The following is a 25,328-nucleotide window of genomic DNA, read 5'->3' as shown; positions in this document are numbered from 1 at the left end:
GCTTTAACTGTCTTGCTTTTGTGTGTGGACCACAGAGGTAGTTTAGAGACAGAAAACCTCCTTAAATGCCTGAAGTTAGGGTGGCTGTATCCTGTCTCTAGCATACAGCTCTGAGCTGGGCAGGGCCATTATTCAGTTGCTGCCCTGCTCCATAGGGCTCCGCAGTGGGAGTTCAGGCTACGAGGGCTCCCTTGGAAGCAGCTCTACCTTAAGAGCCCAAGATGACTAACTCACATTTTCTGAACCATAACACTAAATCCTGGCATGTCATTTTTGGGTGTTATCTTGCTTTAGTTTGCTTGAGTCTGACCTCCAGCCTCTAAAGTGGAAAAACGATACCAAATTTTATTCATTTATCTATTTAATTCAAACTGGAAATTAGTTTCCTTGTGGCTTGAGCCTTGAAGGAGGCAGGAACCTTAGGGTGAGTTGTCAGTGGATCACAATAAAGTAGCAGGACTCTCACTGCCAGATCTGTCTGTGCACTTACAGAATAGGCTCAGGGACAATTTCTTCTGCACATTTGACGGTTTGACAGACATGATTTTTTTTCCTGATCCTTAGAAGAAACAAAAAGATTTTTTACACCTCCTAAAGATGCTGATTCCCAAAGCTCTGTATTGTGAGTTTTTTTATTAAAGCATTCCAGTGTCACAGCATCCAGACTCATGCTGTCCTAGTTGATAGTCAAGGGGGATGTTTGTAGGACTGACTGCACACTGACCTCAGGTTTCCAGCAGCAGCAGAAATGCCTCAGGGAAACTCAAGAGATTTATCATAATGCTGTTTGTTTATAGGAACTCTCAGGTACAACAGAGACTGACAAGTACTGTACCACACAGCTTAAACAGTAAAGAACTTAGCAATAACAATATAGAAAGACAGGCAGTCCAATATTTACATCATATACCAAATTCTTCTCTGCTCAATGATGTTAAGCATTCCCAAGAGCTGTTTTCCTTGATATGCTGACATTGCTGGGCCTATAGTTCAACACACTGTACTGGGTATAAATTCATAGGGTTTTTTGTCTCTCTCTCTCATTCCTTAAGACCAGTCAATCTTTGCATAAAGTTAAGTGTTTTAAGGAGGATTTGGCTTCATAGACCCATGTGATTTTTCAGAGGCACTGCCCCAGCCCTGTGATACAGAGGTAGAATAAGATAATGAAAATTTGCTGGCTACAGTTTGGCTTTTCTGTTTACCCTTCTGTGAAAGGGAAGGATAAAGCCCTCACTGGTGAGCTGAAGAGCTCATTAGCTGTAAGGCAGATTCCAATTAGAGACTCTCAGTTTTCCTTTGATATAAAGACCTCACTTAGGTACCTACATTGCCCATTGCTGCAAAATCTGAATAAGTTACAGAAATATATCTTTCTCCTAAACTTGCCATGTGAAAGTTGTGAAAGAAAGAGAAATGTTTGTATCCTTGCTGCTCAGATAGTGTTCTGAGACTAATGTCCCAGTCCAGAGACCTTTGTGCAAAAGTTGAATTTTAGGAAATTGAAATGAAACACTGAATTCCAAGTACAGAGTAATTAAATGTTTTAATACCCCAGGCCTTGTACCAGGGTGCCCAGGGAAGTGCTGGAATCACCATCCCTGGAAGTGTTCAAAAGGCCTGTGGATGTGGCACCTGGAGACATGGTTTAGGAGTGAAAACAGTGGTGCTGTGTTAATGGTTGAACTCAATGATCTTGAAAGGCTTTTCCAACCTTAAAATTCTATGATCTAAATATACAGTTTTTAACTTGAATGGCTGTTCAGGTCTTAGAGTTGGATGAATTGCTCCCTGCATATTCTCCACTGGCTACAAACGGAGCATCAGCTTCCAGATTAGAGCAAGCACTGCCTTGCATGGCTCTGAAGATGCACAAGATTAATTTAGATTTATACAACTTGGTCCCAGAAGGCACCTGCTCAGACACCAGTCCCGCCTTGGTGTTTGCTCTTGGGTGTTCAGGTAGCTCTGGGCTCAGCACACATCCCTGGCACAGCTACTGATGCTCCCTGGCTGTAAGCACCTAAAAGTCTGGCAAGTAATTGAATGTAGATCACATACCATAAAGTTCCTGAATTCAAGATAGGAAATTATTGGAATATTTTTCTTTCCAGTAATTTCCACAAATGTTCGGGGAACCTGTTTCAAAATATTATGCAATCATTAGGTATTTTTTTTCCTTTTTACTTTTAACTCTCAGGGCAACTCAGATTTCAGCTCAGATTTCATCTTCACAAATATATCCCTCAGGTTTAGTTACTTTTTTTTAGAAAATGTCTTTATTTACTGCTTTTACAGGGTTTTTTTGATGTTGTTTCAACAACAAGTTATTATGTCTTTACCTGCAGGTGACACCACCTTTTTTAGTTCTGTGAGTTGAATAATGGTATACCTATGCAAGTTACTACTGTTCATGAAAAATGAAATAGAACTGTACATGAACTGAACACTGCAGAGTTTATACTCTCCCAAGCAAGGAAACTAATTTAATTTACAGGGTGTATGATAGAGGATAATAAAATAAATAAATAAATAAATAAATAACTAAATAAAAGAAACCAAAAAACAAAACCAAAACCAAACAACAAAAAATCCAAACCACAAACCAAACACAAAACCTGTAATTCAAAAGTCAAGATTTTTCAGATTTTTTTATATATATAGATATATATATGTACGCATGAGTATGAAAAACTAATGCATAGTCTCCTGATCAACCACCCTTGAAATAAAATATAAGCAAAAAGGACACAGAAATTACACTTATGGCAGCTGATAATACTCTCCAAAGTCACTCCCCCACTATTGGTCTTACAAATTGGTGGTTGATTGAAGTCTAGACTGCAAACCACATTGGATTGTGCAGCTCTCAAACCACACAAGAATGGAAAGTATTATAGCAGCTGTTACCATGGACGTTGACAGAAATCTGAAAAGTGCAAAGGATAAACATAACAAAAAATAAAACCTTTCCAGATGGCTGTACAGCTCCCTAAAAATATACACTGCCACTGAAGGCTGGCTGGATTGAAAAGATATGTTGTCTAAAATAAAAAGGCAGTAGAAGCTGCTGTATGTAAAAAAAAAAAAAAAAAAAAAAATTGCAAGATGTTGGTAAGTGAATTTTTTGTCTCCAGTCTCTGTAGAGCTTAACTATGCAATATAAAGCTGCATATGGGAGATATAACTAACATTAGTGCATAGATAATAATGTAAGAACCATTCTGGATGGATAGTTAAGTAATAAATGCTATTTGGCTGCATTTTGATAAAACAATATTATTGGAGTAGGAAAAGCAACTAATCCCAGTGTTGACAAGTCTGCTTGCTTCTTTTCTATCCAAGTCTCACCACGCATGTCCATGGCAGTGTCACCTCAAGATTAGACTAACGTGACTGATTTATAAGAGTCTGGTTTTGGTATGTGGTCCCCAGCAAGTAAAAGAAATGAAGCTGGAACTCATGCATGAGAGCTTGTCAGTGTCTGCAAATTGTACTTCCCCTGAATAACTGCCTGCTGTTTAAGATGAATGGCAATTCCATATATCATGACACATAGTGAACACCATTAGCAGATTTATATCTGGGTGTCAAAGTGCACCTGATTACCTTCTACTTTCAGAAACTTTTGCCAGTTGGGCTGAAAGTTCCCTCACCCATTTTTCTGCAGGAAAAAGATAAAAAGGAGATAATCATCACAACTCCTCCCTTTTCAAGACTTAAAGGACATAGGGTTGCATTGCATGTGATTTAAAATGAGAAGCCAGTCAGTGTTTTGCAGTGTTTCAGCATCAAATTATTGTGACAGATTTCTACTACAATGATCTCATACCAAGATTATTCTTCAGATGTAAATATTTATTCCTTTCTTTTTGTTGTATCATCTTTGATATATTTCTAATCAGCTTCTACTCGTATTTCATTTGACCAAACAAACCAACCAGCTCTCCTTTACTTACCTCTCTTGAAATCTGTTCTCCTTTCCTTGATCAGCCTTCTCTGCATTTCTCAGTTTGATCAACAGCCAGAGGTGTGGGTATGACATTCTGCTGTTGGTCATGCACTGGGAAACAAAGAAAGGAGCAAAACAGCAGCCTGACACCTTAACTTAAGAATTGTAATTTTTGAGCATTTAACTGTGGTGTCTTGACGTTATCTAAACATTTTCGGTAGCATAGAGGTACATGTAGAGCACAGAGTGATATTTCTGAAACAACTGTCTTAATTTCCACTGACTGTCAGTATAATTCCACACTCTATTGCTAATTTTAATCTAAATTGCTTCCTTTCAGGCCTAAACCCATGCAATCTAAATAATATATTAAACATGAAGGATCCAAATGAAGCCTGGCAGTCAGTCAAGGTGAGATTACAGGCTGTTTAAAATGAGCATGTGCTATTTTAGAGGCAGGTGTCTCAAAGGTAATTGTCATCATCTTCTCCTTTGGATTATTCCAGAAATCATCAGGAAGATTGTGTACTTCCATTAGCCTCGACAGCTGGTTCTGCTGACGCCAGGATGTCATAAAAAGTGTGCTTAGAGTGATGCATTTCTCATGGAGAGCACATGGTTTCACCTAAGAAATGCTGCTCTGAACCAGGAATTTGTCTGAGTGACTCCTTCCTCCTGTTCTGATAGAACAATCACAAATTATTAAACTTGAAAGAAAAGATGCCATTTGAGATTCTGTCCCAGCTTTTATAAAGTGCCTTGGATGCAACCTCCAGATATAATTTCTTACTGTACAGTCCCTCACAGGAAAATGGTACAACAGATATCTCTGTTCAGATTATGGGCTCTGCTTTCCTAACTACATTTCCTAGCCAATCAACAGAGTAATAATTTAAAATATGTATTTAAAACATGCCTATGATTTTATGAACCTATAGACATTTTCTACATTCTTCACTCTCTATATCATTCCACAGCTAAATTAGGAAGTTACATCCTGGTTTGGTAAAGTACTCACACAAAGAACAATTATTTGCACTATTTATCATGGTTGCTTAGGTGTTCCCTAGCTGTTTTGATTAATTAAGCCTCCAGAAAGCCTCTCTCCCCAACTTTAGCAATTCTTGTTTATTAAAACTATTACAATCCTTTCTCAGGATCTTCCTGTTGAGCTGTAATTTCATTATCTCAGTGTCTGGCTCCACTGGGGTGTTTCTGTTTGAATGCAAGAAGATTAGAATGTTAACCCTTTGTTTTGTGCATTGTACATGGTCTCTGATATAATTATAAATCAGTCATTGTAACTGCTCTACACCCAGTAGCTCTAAGCAAAGCAGGAGCAGCAGAACAGAGCTCTACAAAGCAAAGATTAGATTGCTAAGTGTGAAAAAATCCAGATAATCTCCTTTCTAGACTGCTGAAGGAATCTAGTACAGGAAATGCCAAGTCCAGCAGCAAGGTTTTTAATGGACTTTAAGGATTGTATGATTAGATAGTATCAAAACCAGTAACAATTAAAAAAAAAAAAAATTCTACCTCCTCCCCCCAAACCTCTGTTCTCTTGCTTCTCATCAGAGCCAACTCAGGGTTTCTTAAATGAAATTTTGCCACTGCATGGGTGAGCATCAGGGACATTTATTTATTTCTTATTGTTCTGGGGTGATATTTCAGTTTTGTCATGGAGCAAAGAAGGATTTTGGGAGGACAGAGTAGGCAATAACAAGCTTGAAGGAGCTTTTAAAAGCTCTAGTGAAGTAATAGCAAATGGGAGAGACTGGTCTGAGGAGCTTTTCCTCTGTCCCTACCCTGCCAGCCAAATCTCTGGTGTCTTCCAGAGAGAGCCTTCACCCCATAGAAAGGATGCTGGCCACATGCTCAGGACATAGATCCCACTTTTCTGGATGTTGGAAGTGAGGAGTATCCTTCCCACACTTGTCAGCTCTCCAGAGCTGCTTCTTTTGTTCCCACAGAGCCCATTAATAAAAAAATTATATATGTGTCTTCCCTTCCCTTCCCTTCCCTTCCCTTCCCTTCCCTTCCCTTCCTTCCCTTCCCTTCCCTTCCCTTCCCTTCCCTTCCCTTCCCTTCCCTTCCCTTCCCTTCCCTTCCCTTCCTTCCCTTCCCTTCCCTTCCCTTCCCTTCCCTTCCCTTCCCTTCCTTCCCTTCCCTTCCCTTCCTTCCCTTCCCTTCCCTTCCCTTCCCTCCTCATAAGATTTATTTCCATAGGAAGTTTTTCTTCTGGCTCAGTTCCTCATTCTCCAGTCCAGGAAAAGACAGAGTCTCCTGCACCACCTCTAAAATCACCTTCTTGTTCTTTTTTCATCATGTCAGGAGAAGGATCTTCACCAGTGTCCGCAATGGAACCCTCTCAGGTTTCACCCTGTTCCCAGTTTTCCATTCTCCTGTGTTCTTTCCTGTAGCTCCAGCCATCAGTTGGGATTGAGAGCAGGAGCTGGTCAGGCATGAAGGAAAAGGCTGTAAGTGACACAGTTTTCTTCTCCCTTCTCTCAGCTCCTGCTTCCAGTCAGGGAAGCTGTCAGGGAAGCAGAAACAGGAGAAAATAGGGACAAAGAAAGCAGGCACCAAAGCTTGCCCTTGGCAAAGGCCCCGGCCTCCCAAGATTATGCTTGAAACCAATCCTGCTACTAGTCAAAGTATTAAAAAATATTTTGAAGGAAAATACAAGCTTTATATAACATCACTTGTTATCAGAGGTATTTTTTTTGTGTGATCAGTCTGTTATCCTAGTTTTGTTTGGTTTAGCTTAGTTTAGTTTTGGTTTTGGGGTTTGGTTTGGTTTTTTTTTGTTTTTTGGGTTTTTTTTTGTTGTTGTTTGTTTGTTTGTTTTGTTTTGTTTTGGGTTTTTTTTTGTTTTTTTGGGGTTTTTTTTTTTTGGTTTTTTTTTTTTTGTGTATGGTTAGACCTTATCCCTTCAAATGTTAGAAAAAACACTTTCTACAATCCTGTGTAGAAATTTGGTTCTGCAGGTGGAGATGATGGCAATTAATAGAGAAAGTAGGGTGGATTGAAGAGCTGTTAGAAGGGCAGAATGTGCAGAAGGGGATACTGGGACAAAGAAAGGCCACTGTTGGTGTCCTCAAGGGATCAATCTGAGACAGATCCTGTTTAATGTATTTGTTAGTTAAATATATAGAACTAAATATGGGATTCTGAAATTCAGAATCAGATCATGAAGCTGGGATGTAGGGCTGAAACAGAGGGCTGTGGAGGGAACCATCCATTAAAAGAAGGCAGGTGGATCAGATGACAGGCTGCTGAAATGAAAAGCATGAGATGAAGCTTGAGAGTTTCAAATTACAATACTTGGCCCTCAAAATACTCAATAGTATTTTTTTTTCTATAAATAGAGGATTTCGAAATTGGAAAACAAAAAAGGTCATTCATTAGATGGAAGATGACTATGAGCTGCCAAGGAATTTACTTGGCTTCAGGTGTTTTCCATTCTAAAAAGCATTATTTAAACCTTAGTTGACAGAATAAAAGAGTTTGCCTTTTTAACCTTACCAACTGAGTTTCAAAAAGAATAACTTTCTGCAGATACTTTTGGAGAACAAATATCAAACAGGAAAAAGGTTCTGAAATTAAAAAAAATTAAATTTGGTCTTCATGAAGTGTAGGGGAAAAGAAAAATAAGGAAAAAGGGTGAACTACTGGAATGATGTTCCAAATAGCCAACTGGAGGAGGAATCAAAATTGTTTTAGGATGATGTTTGGTAAGCTACTGAGGGGGATTACAAATTAAAATAAGGGAGTTTAAGGTTGCTGTGGATGAACAAGTCCTTGGACGTTTGATGCCTCTGACACAAGATTATATCTTATCACTTTATATATTAATGACCTCTTTCTGGTATGGAGGTTGCTTGCAGGAAGAGGGTGGATTTTTCCCTGCTGATCCAGAGAGAACTAGTGAGGATTGCGTGGGGAGAGTTGTCTTCCCCGATTGTTTTGCAAAAACAGAAATATCCACCTCCAGTTTTTCTGGATATTTGCATATTCAAGAGACTACAACAGCTCAGGCTGGCAGATACTAATTTTAACCCACTCTTCCCCACTGTGGGATGTGCTTGGCTTTCTCAGTTCATGTGCTTTGTCTGAGTTTACACAAAACGAGTTAATCTCAGGGCAGGTAGACAGAGAAGGTTGAACCTGAGTCATAGTAAATTTTTATTTAATAAATGCTAAATAACAATAGTGCTGTAGGGCATTGATAGCAACACTCCATTTCATCAGCTGCACTCAGTAGCTCAGGTGATCCCTTCCAGTCCCATGTTCCTGTTTAAATTTGGTTGAAACGTGAAATCTTTATTCAGGCAAAACTTTTCTTGGAACTGTACTGAAATTTTAGTTCTCTTTAATATTTCTTCTTCTTTGAAGATTCCCTGCTTTCTTAAACATTTCTTTTCCCTAAATACCAATCCATTCCCATAAAAAAAAACACAATGTGCCAATAATGTACAAAGGCTCTAAAAATTTACCAAGCAGGACACATCTGAAATAATTGTAAAGAAACCTAATGATACAGGAAGGCACTAAGAGATAGGAATAGATAATTTTCCATTCCTTTTATCAAATAGCAATAAATAGCTTCTTTTCTCATCAAGTATCCATCAAAACTTATTTTGTTAATATCTGTGTTTTACTTTAAAAAGAATGAATGAGAAATAAAAACTCAGAAATGATAGTAAGGACAGAATGAAATATTACTGTTCAAAATAAAAGAAAACATTTTAGTTTTGGTTAAAAAGCAATACTTTTAAATAACTAAAAAATGTAAATGATGTAAATGTACTCAAATATATTTCCAGAGAAATATTTTTTGCTGGGATATGATGTTTTCTGGTTGTTCTATTTTGTTGTTGTTGGGATTTTTTTTTTGTTTGGTTGGGGTTTTTTGATTTTTGTTGGGTTTTTTTTCTTTTTTTCCCCTAAACCTGTAATTATCTTTATTTAGTTTTAGAAAACTCCTAAACTAAGTTTGATTCAGAGACTGATTGGACAGGGAAATAGATAATGTCAGCATTCAATACACCACTGATTAAAGTGATCCAGAAGATGCATTTCCAAGCATAGCCCAAGAAGGTTACACTATTTCAAAAGAGAAAGTATGTCATGATTGCCTTGTTTTGTGTATTCTTACATATTTTTTAAGTTAGTCTTTGCTGGCATCTGTTTATTGAACCGCAGAGACCATTGCTTTCACCTAATATTGCAACTCTTTTGATTGTAACTGAGTGACTTTGAAAGACATTTTTTAAGTATAGACTTGAGTTCACCATGGTCTGAGGAACAGAGGTGATTTAAATTGTTTCCTTTTAAACAGGATTTGGGGAGTTTAGTGTCATGTGTATTACAAAAGTTTTCTAAAAAGTCTTCTTTCCCAGACTTTCCAGACATTCCATTAGTCTGGTAATGTGATTCTAAATATGACCTTCTCTAATTTTGTGTGAAGAAAACCAGTGCCTGCTAACTCTATTTCCCATAAGCAATATTCCTTGTTTTGGCACATCTTATGTGAATAAACATTTCCTGATACACTTTCTTCTTTATGAAACCCTTTAATTTTTGAGACCTCTGAAAGCAGAAATGAGGAGACACCTTTTCACTCTGAAGAAATAATTTTCACTCTGGGATTTATGGTTAGTCTGTCCAAGTGTTTGAACAAATCAAGGTCAAGGGACCAGGTATTGTAATTTGGCTGGTTATGCTGCTGTATGGGACAAGAATTCTTGCATGCCTCTGGCCTGAGCTAACCAGTGCCCTTCCAGGCTGCTCCTAGGCATGGTCTAGGAGTGAATTTGTGCCATGGAGCATTCCTTGCTGGCAGTTTGAATGTGTTGGAGAGCAAGGGAGCTTTTCCAGTGTGGGCATGGAGAGGATTGTCATGGGTTGGTTCATTATTGTTGCAGAGTCATAGTATCCTGTGCCTGAAAGGCAGGAGACAGAGTTTCTCTTAGACAAATCACAGAGTGCCTACCCATAGAAACATGTAGGTGTAAAATTACTGGGTAGCTGAGAGTGCTGTAAAAAACATGACCAGGTCAAGTGTAATGACAAGTTCATATTCACAAAGAATATCAAAGTAGAAAATGTTTCTGTCAAAAAGAAACAAAATATTTGTAGGGCCACAGGAAGTGTGATTGCAGATAAAAGTGCCAGCTACATAAAATTTAGGTTATGTGGGAGTAGAGGTGATAGACTGAATCTTGGAAAGACATTCAGAATTTAAAGAATTTTTTTTGAAAAGGCAATAGAATTACTGGTGGAAGATTACAGCAAAGGAAAACATCCTTACAATAAGTTTGAATAGACCATGAAATAGTTTTTCAGGGAATGTAGAGACAGCCATGCCAACCACAGATTGTACCACTGTCCTGTTTTTAGCTGATTGAGTTAATTTTCCTCATTGTAGCTTGTATGGTGCTGTTTTCGATTTCTGATGAAAACAGTGCTGATAACACAGTTTTAGTTATTAGTGAACAGCATCAAGGCATTTTCTGCTTCTGACTCTGCTCCCCCAGTGAAGAAGCTGAGGGTGCAGAAGAAGATGGGAGGGGACACAGTCAGGAAAACTGACCCCAGCTGACCAAACACCATAGGACATCATGCTCAGCAGTAAAAGCAGAGTGGGGGAATTTTGTCAGGGCTGCTACAACGAGGGAACTGGCTGGCATTGGTCTGCTGGAGGAGGGGGATTAGAGTTTTAGCACAGCTTTTTTTTCCTTGATTTTGTTTTTCTTTGCTTCCTTTTGCCTTTATTTTTAACTTTTCCCATTGAACTGTGTTTATCTCAACCCACAAGTTTTCTCACTTTTACCCTTGTGATTCTCTCCCACATCCTGCTGCGGGGGAACGAGCATGTGGCTGTGGGTGCTCAGCTGCTGGCCAGAGTTAGCCTGCAACCACAACTAAACTGAAAAAGAAGGAGAAACTACACTGCCTGGAAAATTCTGCCCTGAGAAGCTTGTCTAGGACTGCCAAAGACAGTTAGCATGTAACCTTCATAACATGTGAGAAACACAGAGGTGAATAAGCTGAACCTCAGAAAGTTAGAAAAAATGCAAGATTATTAATCCTAGGCATGCTGTCTGGATCACAAGAAAAAAGTCATTAATATCATTAGGCTGTATATTGAGAGTCATTGATATTGAGGGATAAACTTCTGCAGATTGCACAGAAAGAGATGAGAGTGCGTTTATCATTGTCATCGAACATTAAAAGAAAAATTATAATGTTACCAAAAGATAATTACGTTCATTCTACAGATATATTCACCTGGTGTAAATCAGCAGATATCTTTTGCAGTGAGAATTTTGGTGATTTATAAATAGAGGAGATCTTAGCTCACTGTTTGCCTTCCTGTGCTGTCCTTGTAACGCTGTTTGGACCGGAAACATTCATGCTCATGTTTTCCAGAATTTTTAGATGCTGGGGTTTGTGGAATTGTTGGCAGCCTGAGAAGTGCCATCTAATCACTCTTGTTAGCTTAATGGAAAAGCTGTTTGACCACACCAAATACTTCACAAAAACAATAAAAAGTGAAAGAGATTTAAAATTCCAATGAACAGGAACCATGAGCTCAATCTTGAAGGTGCAAAAAATGCATTCCTTTCCTTGGAAGAGAATAGGGCAGATCTTGCATGGAAGAAAGAAGCAATTTCTCTAGGGCTTGTGCCTAAACAGAGCTGAAAATCTCCTAGGAAGTGTTGAGTGCTCCAGATTGCTACTGAATTCTTATGATTTTGTCCTTCCTTCTCTTAATGCTTAAAACAAGTATACAGCATTGTGTTTCTAAATCTGGAGACTGGTTGGGGTATTTTTTTTGTTGTCATAATGATGTACAGTTTTATTTTCATTTGAAAATACTTGCTTTTAAAAACCGTAAAAACTTGTGCTTTATCTGACAAAATGAAACTAATAATTTTGTTTGCTGTTAGTATCCTCCAAGCAGTAATGTGAACTGAGGTATCAAATATTTAGTACTATGCAGCACTAATATGGATATGGTGATTTCTCATTAATACTAACAACTTCAAAACTACTTCTCATTAGCTTGAAATAATTATTTAGCTGCTTAGCAAGTGATTAAATTCAAACAGAAGTATATAATAGTTTGCAAAAAAAAAAAATTGGTTGAGATTACAAAATCTTAATGGCTTTATTCCTTAAAACTTATTATTGGATTGGTCTATACATTTAAGGAATATTCTTAAAACTGTACACTGCCTTTTTATTTAGTGCACAAATTGCATCCAATTTGGAAAAGCATTTTGGATCTACCAGCTACAAATTAAGCAACAATCACAAAAATAATAAACCCCCAAATAAACCTTAGAATAATGTAATTCAGATTTTAATGGAAAAATAAAATTATTTGCCCATAATTGTTTGACTGAGTCTGTTCCTATTTTCCCTCCATATTTATAATGTTGGCATTTAAATGTTGGAAGTAGAGTAGCATAAAGAAATAATTTCATAAATGCAGAGCCCAGAAACTCAACAGTAGGAAAGGCTAAGCTTCCTAATGCAGACATGAATTTTGGGTGGGACAGTGTCTGGTATCTGAGTTTCATCTCTCTGTTTGAAAGCTTGGGCCTTTTTGTTGATGGAGAAGCCTTTTGTGCATCTTCACTTAACTGTCAGGTTTTAGAACTATGTGATCAGCAGTCAGGAAAAGGATTGAGAAGCAAGTGTGAAAATGGAGTGGTGAGAAATGTTCTCTCTTTGTTATAGCTTCCATCTTGGACAGTACACAGGGAGCTTAAGTGAGAAGCTCAGGAGCAGATGCATGGATGCTATTAAAGCTCATGTGCCAAAGCATTAAAACTAGAACTGTTCCTCTCCATAAAGGACAGAAAAAAAGAGAGGGCCCTCTAGCCATAAATTCGCCAGTAAAATGCATGTGCACTGTATCATTTGGCTCAATAAAAAATGCAGCATGTGGCAAAATTTTAGACAGATAAATGTAATTAACACTGAAAGGCAGATGGCAAGGAAAAGGGACAAAGAAAGAAAAAACCCATAAGGATGGGATGCAGTGACACACTCTAAGTGCATTAGGAATTCCATCCTCATAGAAGACAATATTTAATGCTTTCTTAAACAGAAGAATATAACGCATTTTTTTTCCCTGAATTAGAGCCTAAATTTTCAAGTGAGGATCAGTGCATATTGATTTATGCATTCACTGTAGTACATTGTTGTTATCCAAAGTATAAATTTCAAGCATCCTGGTGTTAAGAAATGTGTTTAAGAGCGGCAGTTATACCATTTCTTAGAGGTATGATAAGAAGTGTCAGTGCCCTGCATAACAAATCATGTTTATGTTACAGTAGAAAGTAAACATTTGCATTTCAAACCCACACAAAACATGGGTAATATGTTAAGGTTGCTCTAAGTCAGCCTTGCAAAAAGTTCTGGAGCCTGAGTTCTGGGCAAGACTGTGAATAACTACCATGTATTCATATCAACCTGAGCAACCTCTGGTTGAAAGTGTCACACAGTGGGGGATTTCCAGCACTTGGATTTAATGGAGAGATAATGGCAAGAAGAGCATTGGGGAAAAAAAAAAAAAAAAAGGAGGAGTGAAGTGGAATTAAACTGGGATTTTAAAAAATGGAAAATCAAAGTATGAGGTTTTCAGGCCTGTCAAAATGTTTAATTCTTCTTGTTCAAGCTGCAGATGATTTGAGTCATCTTGTGCCAGAATTAACTTGGTGACACAGTAAAATAACCTTTCAGAAATACGTTCCCCATATTTTATTCATTGTTGCACTTTAGCTGAACCTATTCTTTGCATGAATAAGGTATTTGAGATCAGATGCCCTCTTCATACTTGCTTGGTGGGAATTAGAATGTGACTTGTTAAGAGCTAAGTCTAATTATGGAATAAAGGCATGAAATGTTGCTTTTGCTTACATTGTGTTGTGCATCTTCATCTGTCTATGCAAAATACTTATGAAGTGTGCTAAAAACGAAACCCTGGTGTCTACATCCTGCAAACAATCTGGAATGCCACCTTCTGTTATATAATAAATGCAGACTTGTGTATAGAGAAGAAAAATAAGCCACATGTAAAACTTGTATGGTCGAACTGCCTGTTTGATTTATGACAAAAGGGTTGTTTCTACCATTTGGATGGTTCTTCAGATCCCAAAGCAGCGACAAGAATAAAGTAAAAATTAAGGTGTAGCCGTTGGAACACTCCTGGAGGTTTAGCAGGACAAGGAACCACCTGAAAAGCTGGGAGTGGAGGTCAAAAATTGCCTGTTTCAGAGATAGCATGCTTTGTCCCTTCTCCCAGGCAGGCAGTTTACAGTTCTGCCAGGGGCAGTGTAGAGCAGGGAGCATTAGAGCAGAACTCTGTACAGAGTCTGAAAGCTGCCCTTGATATCTCAGAGACAGATTTTGAGCATGTTTTTTACATTGCTTGAATCAATTTTGCATAGTGTAATGCTTCTCTTTGCAGTGGAATCTAGTTTTCTCATAAGCATGCACTCGAAGAACAGCATCTACTTTGAACCCTGAGTATTACTAGTTCAAATGACAGGTAATGGAATAATGTGTGCATATATGTTTTTACAATCCACATATCTCATTATAAAATTAATTAAAATATGTGCATAGTTATTCAATGGAAACTGTGTACATATTTTAGTGGTCTCAATAAAAGAAATATTCTGAATTTTAAATTAATTTTGGAATATTTTTCTATATACAAAAAGATTTTCTGTGCTTCAAATGAAGGATTTTATTCAAGCAGATGACATCTTTCAAATCAGAAGCAGCATTTTAAGTTCAAGTGCTACATTTTGGTCTGAGGCAGGTGATTACTTTTATAAATCAGCTGTAAAAGGTAATCCTGATAGCTCTCCATAAATAATAACCAAGACTGAAAATTTCAGTGTAGGGTGTGTGTATAATGGGACAAAAATAGAGATGAGGGAAATGGAGTTGAGTTTAAATGACTTTCTTCATGTAGCTAAATGGGCATTTCTTCCATGGAAATCAAACGAGGGCTATACATATGGAAAGAGGGCAGGATCTCGTACCAGCTTTGCAAATGCTTCAAAAAATTATGCTGAGCAGCCCAGCCTGTTACAGCTTTTGAACAAAATCTGGAGGAGTGTTCATAACAAGTATAGAGCAATTTACATTTTTTTTCAGTTGTCAGACACTGTGTGCCACAAACTAACAGGGATGACTGGGTAGTATGGAAATCTGCTGCTGAAAAATTGTCCAGATAGATTTCAGTTCAGCATGTTCTCCCATTATTGTCTGGGAACATTTGTTCAAGTAGAACTTTCTTTGGAGCTGGTGAAATGTAAACCTTCACAAAAGGTTTATTTAATTTGTTATTTTTGCCAGTGTGGGAAATAGTTTAAGCACAATTAGGTCACATAGTCAGGAAGCAGTAATGGTATTTGTTGCATGATATGGATAATTATTCATGAAGCTGCAGTAGTGAAGTCTTAGTTTTCAAGCTGATACAGCCAACCATTGCAATTACATACAGATCAAACAGCCTTTGGAAGAAATTTCTCTCAATTTTCAAGTGATCTACTTCTGAAATTCTGAAGAATGCTTTCTATTTTTCTTGTACCAAAATATTATAAAATTGTAAATAAAATAATTCAAATAGAGTTATTAGGGCTTGGTGTCATTCAACTGTTTTATTAAGTATGAAGATGGTAATCTTTAATCTCTCTGACCACTTCATCCACGAACATAAAGGCAGAACTTATTAAATTAATAATTTTCTGAGCAAATATTTCAGTTATTGCTTCTTCACCATGAATGCAATGTTTCTCTTTAAAATTTAAAGAGAAATATGGGAGTGTTGTGTTACTTGTCATGTATATATGGATGCAGTTCAGAATAAATATAAGAAGTGAAATCTTGACCTAGCTGTATAAGTATAGCCTTTTACAAAGGATCCTCGGCAAAACCGTGGAGAAACTCCTACCACTGTTATATAAAATGTTATTTTCACACCAAACACAGTGCTTTCTCCTTCAGGAGAAGGTATCAGCATTTTCAGTTTCCCCCTGTCTCCGTCTGGACTTACATTAGTAGAAAGGTCCAAGAATGATACAGAATGCACATTTTCATATTGTAGAGACTAATGAGAAATTAAATGCTTTTTTTTTAAGCCACAGGATGTTCCTTATTAGGACTAATGAGAAGATGGAAATTATTTCCCTTGAAAAAATGTGTTAAGAAAATAACCCCTAATCAAAACAAAAACTCAAGTCCACAAAGTTTTTGTGGTTAAGAACTGATGGGAAATTCCATTTCAGAAAACTTCAGTGGGATTTTTCAGCTTTCCAACTGTGGCCATGGAAACATTTTATAAACTGGGAGAAAGGGAAATGGCAGGAACCTTCCAGAGTGGAAGCTGGGGAGTCAGCATTTTGTTTTTTTCTTGAAGGAAAACTATTAGAATTTTTTTCCAATTACAAGTTTCAAAAGTGCTTTATTTATTATTGTGGCAGTCAGAGCTGTCCCCTCTCAGAATTCCTCGGTCACACTAAGGGATGGACATGGATGCAGGTTCATTTTCCAAATTGCAATTACATTTTCTTGGTGTGGTACATTCCTTCTTGTGCAAGTCTCCAACAACATGCAGTTTTCCTTGTGTACTCTCCTTTTTTAACCCTTTAACCATCTGTTTTCTATTTGTTTTGGTCACCACATTTGTGTAGCTCACCCTTTGTAGATATTTGAGTTGTGTGTTCCTTTGTTCTTGTAGTTTTCTTACTTTGCAAAGGTAACAGCTTCATCACAGCAGCTCAAAAATATGAAAAAAGATCATAAAGAATTTTCACTGTGGTGAATCATGAGGAGTTTCACAACATTTAAAACAGTGGCCTATCTTAAAACTGTTTGTTGTCACAATACAAGTCATTAACTTCCTTGTAAAATGTAAAAATATTTCTGTCACATTCCAAAATTATCAACAAAGGTTAGTTATATCTATGGCCCTAAAAGAGTGGTATCATTTAGTTAGCAGTTTTTAAAATCTCAGATAACCTACTTGCAAGTTATAAAAGGTTTAAGGTAAATCCACATTAACAGATTTAAACATGAGTTAAGAAAGACAAAGTAACATAGAGATATCTTAGTAAAATTTGTTTTAAATAATTTTCCCTCTGGAAGATCATCTTTTTGGTGCATATTGATCAGAGGACTTATTCTGTCCCCATAACAATGTTATTTTCTTGTTTTAATGTCAGAAATTAAGTTCTAATGGTCAGATTTCATAGTTTCGCTGTCAAATCAATGCCTTGTATCTGTCAGATGTCAAAATGATGACTAAAAGTAGGGCATATTCTCTAATGCAATTATTTTGCCCAGCATCTTGCTCTTTTAATAGAATCCACTGGTCATAGATGTAGTAATTGAGTGCCTAAAAAATTGGATATCTTTCTGAAGAACTCATTTAGGAGCTTGCCATTTTTCATGCTGGTATGTATCTGAGAAAATAGTATATTTGAGCAGCTGATAAAATTCTTGGAATGCAATTCCTTCAGCTGTTTTTGACTTATAGGAAAGAACACTTTTCCCATTGTTTAAAAGTATATATAACTACATTTTAAAAAATTTTTGAACAGAACGACAGCAAATGTTCAAAGCTTGAAACTCAGATCTTCATACATAGATTCTTTTATAGAAGGAATCAGTGGTTTTCTTAGTTTGAGGAAAAAATAGACTCATACATGATTGAAAAGGCATTTTTTGCTTGCCTAGTTTAACACAAAGCTCACAGAAAATGTATATTTACTCACTAGCATTCAACTCATTGAAAGAACTTCAAAGTTGAACTGGAACATTTAAAAATCAACTTACTAGGCAAGGGCTCTTCCCCTCGCTTTTCTTTTTCTTAGCAGGGGAACAAAATACTTGGTAATCTGCTGCCATTAACTTTTAAATTCCCTGCCACTGAAATGTTAAAATATAATACAAAAAAAGGTTTCTAAAACTGTACCAGCTTCCTTTTTTTCCAGTCAAGTATGGGAGATTTTTACTGCTTTTAGTGACAAAACACAGCAAATGTAGCTGCTTTGGGAATCAAATTAAATTTTGATTAATCTTCAATCAGAAAATGGCTTCTTAGGCTCAGAAGGGAGTCCCTCATCAAAAGAAAACACTGACTGCACAGAATAGCCAATAGGTCAGAAACTGAAGAACATTCACTTTCAAGTCTTCAGTGTGCTTGGTTCAAGCTCCTGGTGTGGACAGGAGCAGGTTCATCTAAGCTAAAGCCCCAGTCAATGGTCTTACTGTCTTGCTTGAGTATGTGTCTGCCAGACTTTTCTCTCTCCCCTCCCTTCCTCACACAATTTTATCTTGTTTCATATGGAGTTGGAATATTTAAACTTGTGGAAGTATTCTGTGGCACAGGAAAACAGTTTACAGTCCAGCACTTAAAATGAAAATTACACAGTATACATGCTATCTGCATTAATATTGCTTTTAGCACCTTAATAGCATATTAAAAGCATTTTTTATTTTTTGTTTTTGTTTTACTCTCCACGGTCATGTAGAATAGTAAAGATTAAAGCACATAAGTATTATAAATCACATAGATTTTCCATAGAAGATAATCATCACTGGAAGAATTATGATTATGCTGTACAATTTCAGTGTCCACAAATGGAAAATTCTCTTTTCTTCACTCATGGTCCTTCACCTCAGGGGGGCTGGGCAACCAAAGATCTGTCAGTATTATTAAAGACTGAGGCAAAAAACCCTTTGAACACCTCCACTTTTTCTTCAGATGACCATCTTGACAGGAATCAGTTCAATATTTTCCTTTCGCTATTAACATACTTCAAAAAAGGATTGAAATTTTCTGCTGTTATGGAACAGGACTGATGCTGTGAAGGGACACATGATAATATTCTTAATAGGCATGGTGCATTCTGGACAAAAGGCCCTAAAATAATTTATGGTGCTTGTGTAAACCTTAAAGGACTATGAAACTCCTGAACTTTTCCATGGCATGTGCTGGAAAAATGCAACATATTAAGGAAGAGTACTTGAATATATGAATGAAAACTTGATAATTTATCTTTCTGTGGAGTTAGTTCTACTAAAATTGTGCATGTGAAGTGAATTCTATGTACAACTTCACATCTGATGCACTGAGTATAGGTTGAACAAATGTAGCCAGAGTCAAATATCTGCAAAACCTTGACATTGTCCAAAAGCCATTCTTTGGTCTTGCCTCACGTGTGCTGTGGCAAGTCACCCTCCCTAGGCATTGACACAAGGAATCTGCTGCCTTTTGTGCTGGTAGCCTAAAGATAGACACACAAACCACTGAAGTGAGTGTGAGGCACTTGGCCTTTTCTCAGACTCTATCTGCTTATTGCTGTGAGGATATATCCCCTCTGGAAAATAATGAGAAACAATTAATCTATTGCAGTAAGGACTCAGGGCAGGAGACAGCCAACTGTTGCATATCCACAGAATCACCCAGCCCTAAGAAAATATGTCTTAATGATTTAATTACTTTTCTCATCTGAGTGGATATTGTAATTCTGATTACAGAAGCTGAGGATGAACACGCTTAAAACTAATAAATACAAAGTGCATTCATCTGAAATGAACATCATCAGCACTCACAATGAAATTTCATTTATGGGCATTGTTTCATTAAATGTAACCTCTAGCTTATTACAGGCACATTATTTTTCATTTTTTATGCATGATGTCATTCCTTTATTTAAACAGACCATGGTAAATATTTTATGAAACAATTAAAGGAACAAATAATAAATTTTTGCATTAAAAATGGATCCGTGAAAGTGTCTGGCAACTAAAATGCAAACAAACAAATAAACAAAAGGGTGGAATTATGTTGCAATCTGTCATAAATTCTCCTGGAGTTTTATCTGTGATTTGCCCACTGTTACTCTATTTCTCACTCAGTTGGTCTATTATTATAAGATGTGTAAAATGGTAGAAATATGCAAGCTACCTTGGGGTAGAATAGGATGATCTTGTTTCACCTCAGACTTTAGAGGATGCTAATTGTATGCTGGGCTTTTTGTGTCCCCAAAGTCCTGTTTCATGTATTTAATTACAGATTTTTAACTTTTAAGCTATTTGCTGTGCACACTGGCAAGTATTTTTAAGAACTATGTCCTGTGTGCTGAGGCAATTGTGCAGATTAGCTAAAAGAGTCATTAAGCATATCTGCTTGCACAAAACTGTCATAATCCAGTCTCCTAGCAAATTTTTATGGCTGCTGCAAAAGACAGGGTACAAATGGGATGTTGAACTTTCAGCTTAGCACCTCCTAAGAATCCCACTGACTTTAGCAACAGCTGATAGAATTCTTCAATTTAGAATATGTGGAAACACAAAAGATAAAAAATTAATACAGTGGCAAACCCCACATTATTTATGCAGTGGAAACTCCTACTAAATGCACTGAGAGCTCAATACAGTCCTACTGAAATCAGGAGAAAGATTCCCCTTGACTTCATGAGGAGCAGGATCAAGCAACTTATCACTAAAGATGTGATTCTGCAGGAAGAAGAGCCAAGTCTTCATCTCCCAAAAGGAGCAGTTGTGGTGATGGTGGGAAAAATTCACTGTGCTCAGCAGCTTCCAGTGCTGCTCTGTACTTGAGAGATTTGAATCTTAAATGAATGAAACTCAGGAGACATTTTCTCCCTGCCCCAGGAAAAAAAAAAAAAAAGAACAATGACAGGATCCTGAATACACAGATCTGAGTTTTAGCACTAATGTGTCATTGCCAGATATTAATTTTCAATTTTCTCCTAGCAGAAGGAGTAGCTTTGTCAAGGTCATGCCACACATAAATCATTTCTCTGTTTAAGCAAGGTCTTGCTAAAGCAGCTGTAATCAGGACCTTCTGTAAATTAGGGTTTCTTTCTAAGGAATGCATTCTTATTTCAAAATACCCATTGCCGATTTTTTCCCTTTCTTCTTTTGTTTTTAACATCTAAGTGATTTGCAAACTTCTTGCATTTCAAGGACATAATTAAGAATGCTGATTACATTGACATCACTCTGAACTTCAACACTGAAGAATGTGAACAGGAATGCACTCACTGCTTTTTAAATACTTCTGTCCCATCCTCTACAAATAAACATAAGTGATAAAACTTGAGAAATAAAACAGGTCATGGTCCCTCCTCAAAAGGTGCAAGGCTGAGAATGTAGATCTTTATGCATCAAGAAGAGAATGTAGCTGGTAATATTTTGTCCTACAAAGAAATAACCTGTGTTTATGACAAGGCTCAGGCTTGATGAGATTAAAAGGATGCTTCTCTAATGCCATTATTTTTTCAAAGTACACATTAATACATTTTATTTTTAAATGCACATCATGGCTCTCATTGATGCTGTTATTATGAATTACTAAGACCTCCATCCATTAGTTTGGTCACAATGTTCTTAATTAATAGGTGACCTATCTTTAAGCAGGCATCATATTTTACATAGATTGTCCGGTGATAACCTGAGACAAATACCAGTGCATAATTAATTTTTAAAAAAATTAATTCTCAACATGTGATACTGAATGGATTCAAAACCAGAAAGGTACTAATTAGAATTTTTTTTTAATTAGCCTTGCATATGCTAAGTGTATTCTGCAGTGCTCAGTGCAACAGAACTGGTGATCAGGGGGATGGTTTAAAACTCCTGATGAGGATAGAAAAACAGCTCAATAGTCATGTGATTCCAGTGCTGCTCAAGAAGGATAACTGGAGATCCATTTTTCCAAAGCCTTTTCCCTGTCTCACGACTGGGGTTCTAGAGGAGTTCCAAGTTAGTAAAGAGCTTAAGGAGTGGAGATGGTACTGTAGTGATCTCCAGCTGCCAAGCAGTCGTGGAGAGCAAGTGCTGCTTTTTCCAACCATGACTAAACCTTCCACTTGCAAGACACTGCTAGAGCTTCTGTGTGTTCCAGTCTGGAGTTTGCACTGGCAGTCAGTGAAGTTCTCTGTAAGGAAATTTTGCATCAACTGAATGCCCCAAGTTCATCTAAACCAGCATTGATTGTGGTCCTGCATGTGACAGCAATTAGAGGGGTTTTTCTCAGAAGTTGTGAACAGCCAACCCAGGGCTGCAGAGCACCAAGCATGAATCTGGGTAATAGATCAGAGAACCTCTGCATATCTTCCAAACTTTTTGGTTTTTTTCCATGTCTTTTGATTCTTTCATTTTATTTTCTTCTATTTTCAAACATTGATAGGAAACTGAATAATTGAAAAATGTTACCTTTTGCAATTTTTACACAGTTGCTCAAATGACAGTGTTCTTCCAAGGTTTTGCTTCTGTATTTACTTTCAGAAGGAAAAGACATACTTTTTAATTTTCTGAGGAGACAATTTATAGTGACTGACGAATGGAAATATGAAATTTTCCTTTGGGTGACAGCATAAACTGTTCAAACAAAAAAAATTAAATTTATTTGTTTAATGTCTATGCTTTGGAATTCCTATTTGAGAAAAAAAATATTTTCCCATTTACTCTCAAACAGAGAGTAAATGGGAAAATAATTTGCCTGTTACCTGTTCTTCTGTTTAGTGATATTACAGATACCAAAGATAGCATAATATGGGTCTTTCTGTGTCCATTAAAATTTATCATATCAGAGCCAGTGGAGGAAAGAAACATTTTTTATTATTATGTATTTATTATTTATTTATTTATTATTATTATTATTAAGATTTTTACTGCTTTTTGGCAAAAACCAAAACCATTGTCAGATTCAATTAATAAATTTTACAGTTTCTGCTTGACTTTAAAACAATTCAGTGTAATGTTATACCATAGGCCCCAGCAATTCTAAAAACCTTTTTTAATTGTGGACCAGAAACATCATTACTGGCATTCTTTTTGCTTGTAATGTGCAATAACAGCTTCCAAGGTAAGCAGTGTGTCAGTTCTGATGCAGAAGGGCATTTCTCTGTTCTCATTTTTGTCATTTTTTGAAACCCCCATAATATCATAATTTCGAACAGCAATAGGTGATCATAGAAAGCATTGTGTTGAAAGGGACCTTAAAGCTCATCTTGATTCAACCCCTCTGGCACAGGCAGGGACACCTTCCCCTACACCAGGCTGCTCAAAGCTCCATCCAACCAGCCTTGAACACTTCCAGGAATGGAGCATCCTCATCTTCTCTGAGAAACCTGTTCCAGTGGCTCACCAATACCTGTTTGTCTTCCTAATATCATTCTAAACCTTTCCTGTTTAAATTTAAAAACTTTCCCCTTGTTCTATCACTATAGTAGGAGAGTATGTCTCTACAATCATGTTGCTGCTGCTTTGCAGTGAGACAAAGAGAGAAGGCTGCCTCTTACCTCTCTATTTGATGTTCTGCACTGAACTCCAACCTTTGGATCAGCAAAGCTTTAAAGACTTGTTTCTTTGCTGTTGTGTGTAGTGGCTGCAGTATAAAGCCCTAAAGATTTCCTCGCCTGAAATCTTTAGAGCTTTAGCCATGAATTCACATGTTCAAAAACATGTACATTTTGTCCCCATGAATCTTCTTGCTGGCCCTTGAAGAGGACAGCCACCTCTGTGCCAGGCCAGGAGGTGATAGTCTTTGACTTCACAAGTTCTTTTGCTTCTCTCTACTGTACTCTTCATGAATACGTGTAGGAATGGAGAAAAAGGATAATCCATAACCTGAATTTTGTCTCACCTGGGGATTTTTAGAGGACATGGCAATGTAACTCTTAAGAGTGGCGCAATATAATGGCCAACTGATGTCCAAAACATGTAAGTTAGATGTATCAGTCCAGATCTGAACTTAGTTACATAGCCAAAATATAATGATAAGTAATTTTTCAGAAGTGTGGAGGAGTCCAGCACCTTATTGCTAAAATGCACCATGCAGGTTAACAGCTCCTGTTTTTGATTATGAGACAGAATTGTACTCGATACAATGATGCAGCAAAGTACAAATTATTTTTGTTGATTATACCAATAATATTTTGTTTTAATCCATCCATTATAGTTGAAAGTAATAAGAACAATTTAAAATTATGAGTGATTCACCAACAGGAAATAAAATTCTAAATTGAGTGTTGGGTTTGACTATTTGCTAAGCAGAGGAAACTGTCTTTTAGTATAAAATTGCTGTCCTGTTCAGGTGTCACAATAAAATTTGTGACAGCTCCAATAAAATGTAGAAAGTATTGTTTTTCTAATATTAGTGAAAGATGATGTCCATTTAAATTAGATTTTTCATTCATTTCTAATTGGCTTAAAATCTGGTTTAGCTACATGTCTTTCATTCATAACTTGCTTAAAGGATTCTAATTCTCATAGAGAAATAGGCATCCTGACGTTTTTCATTTTCATCCATCATTAAGTTTCTTATGGCTGAGGTTACTGGTTGTGCATTGCCTTTCCACTGTGCTATCAACTTATGAAGTAACTGAGCTCAGATTGGATCCATTTATTTCATTCAGTGCCTTATCTGCCTCTTTCCCCCACTTTTTTGAGCACTGCTGAGGGTCATATTGAAAAACTATCTCCAATTCCAACTGAAATCAAGCAGGAAATGGCTTTATTTTACTTTTAGCTGTGACCGAAATCAAACAGGACTGCATCATTTCATAAAATGGTCATTTAAAATGCAGCAGCATGTATGCTATGTTGAAAGCACCCTAAATTTCTTATATATGCCTGTTTTTCATTTCATTCATTTGGAATTGCTTAAGAAATAGAAAATATTGTGAAAAGTGCTGGTTTTGTCTGAGGTAGACAATTTTCTTCATAGTAGCTGCTGCGGGGTTGTTTGGGATTTGTGCTGAAAACAGTGCCAATAACACAGGGATGTTTTCATTATTGCTGGGCAGGGCTTCCACAGAGTCAGAGCCATTCCTGTGCCTCACCCCACAGCGAGGAGGCTGGGGGTGGACAAGGAGCTGGGACAGGACACAGCTGGGACAGCTGACCCCAACTGACCCCAGGGGTATCTCAGACCATGTAGTGTCATGCTCAGCATTCCAAGGGGGAGAAGGAGGAAGAGGGGATGTTCTGAGTGATGGGATTTGTCTTGCCAAGTCACTGTTACACGTGAAAGGGCCCTGATCTCCTGGGGATGGCTGAACACCTGCCTGCCCATGGGAAGGGGTGAATTAATTCCTTGTTTTGCTTTGCTTGTGTGCATGGGTTTTGCTTTACCTATTAAACTGTTTCTACCTCTATCCATGGATTTTCTCACATTTACCCTTCTGATTTTCTCCCCAGTCCCACCAGGAAGTAAATGAGGAAGCAGCTGTGGGGGGATGAGTCGCAGATTGGTATTAAAACATGGCAATTCTCCAGAGAAGTAGAGTGCCATTAAAAAAAAAAAGTA

This window comes from Molothrus ater, chromosome 3 (assembly GCF_012460135.2).
Source record: "Molothrus ater isolate BHLD 08-10-18 breed brown headed cowbird chromosome 3, BPBGC_Mater_1.1, whole genome shotgun sequence".
Classification (NCBI taxonomy): Eukaryota; Metazoa; Chordata; class Aves; order Passeriformes; family Icteridae; genus Molothrus; species Molothrus ater.
The sequence above is the reverse complement of the archived record's forward strand: the minus strand, read 5'-3'. Positions refer to the sequence as shown.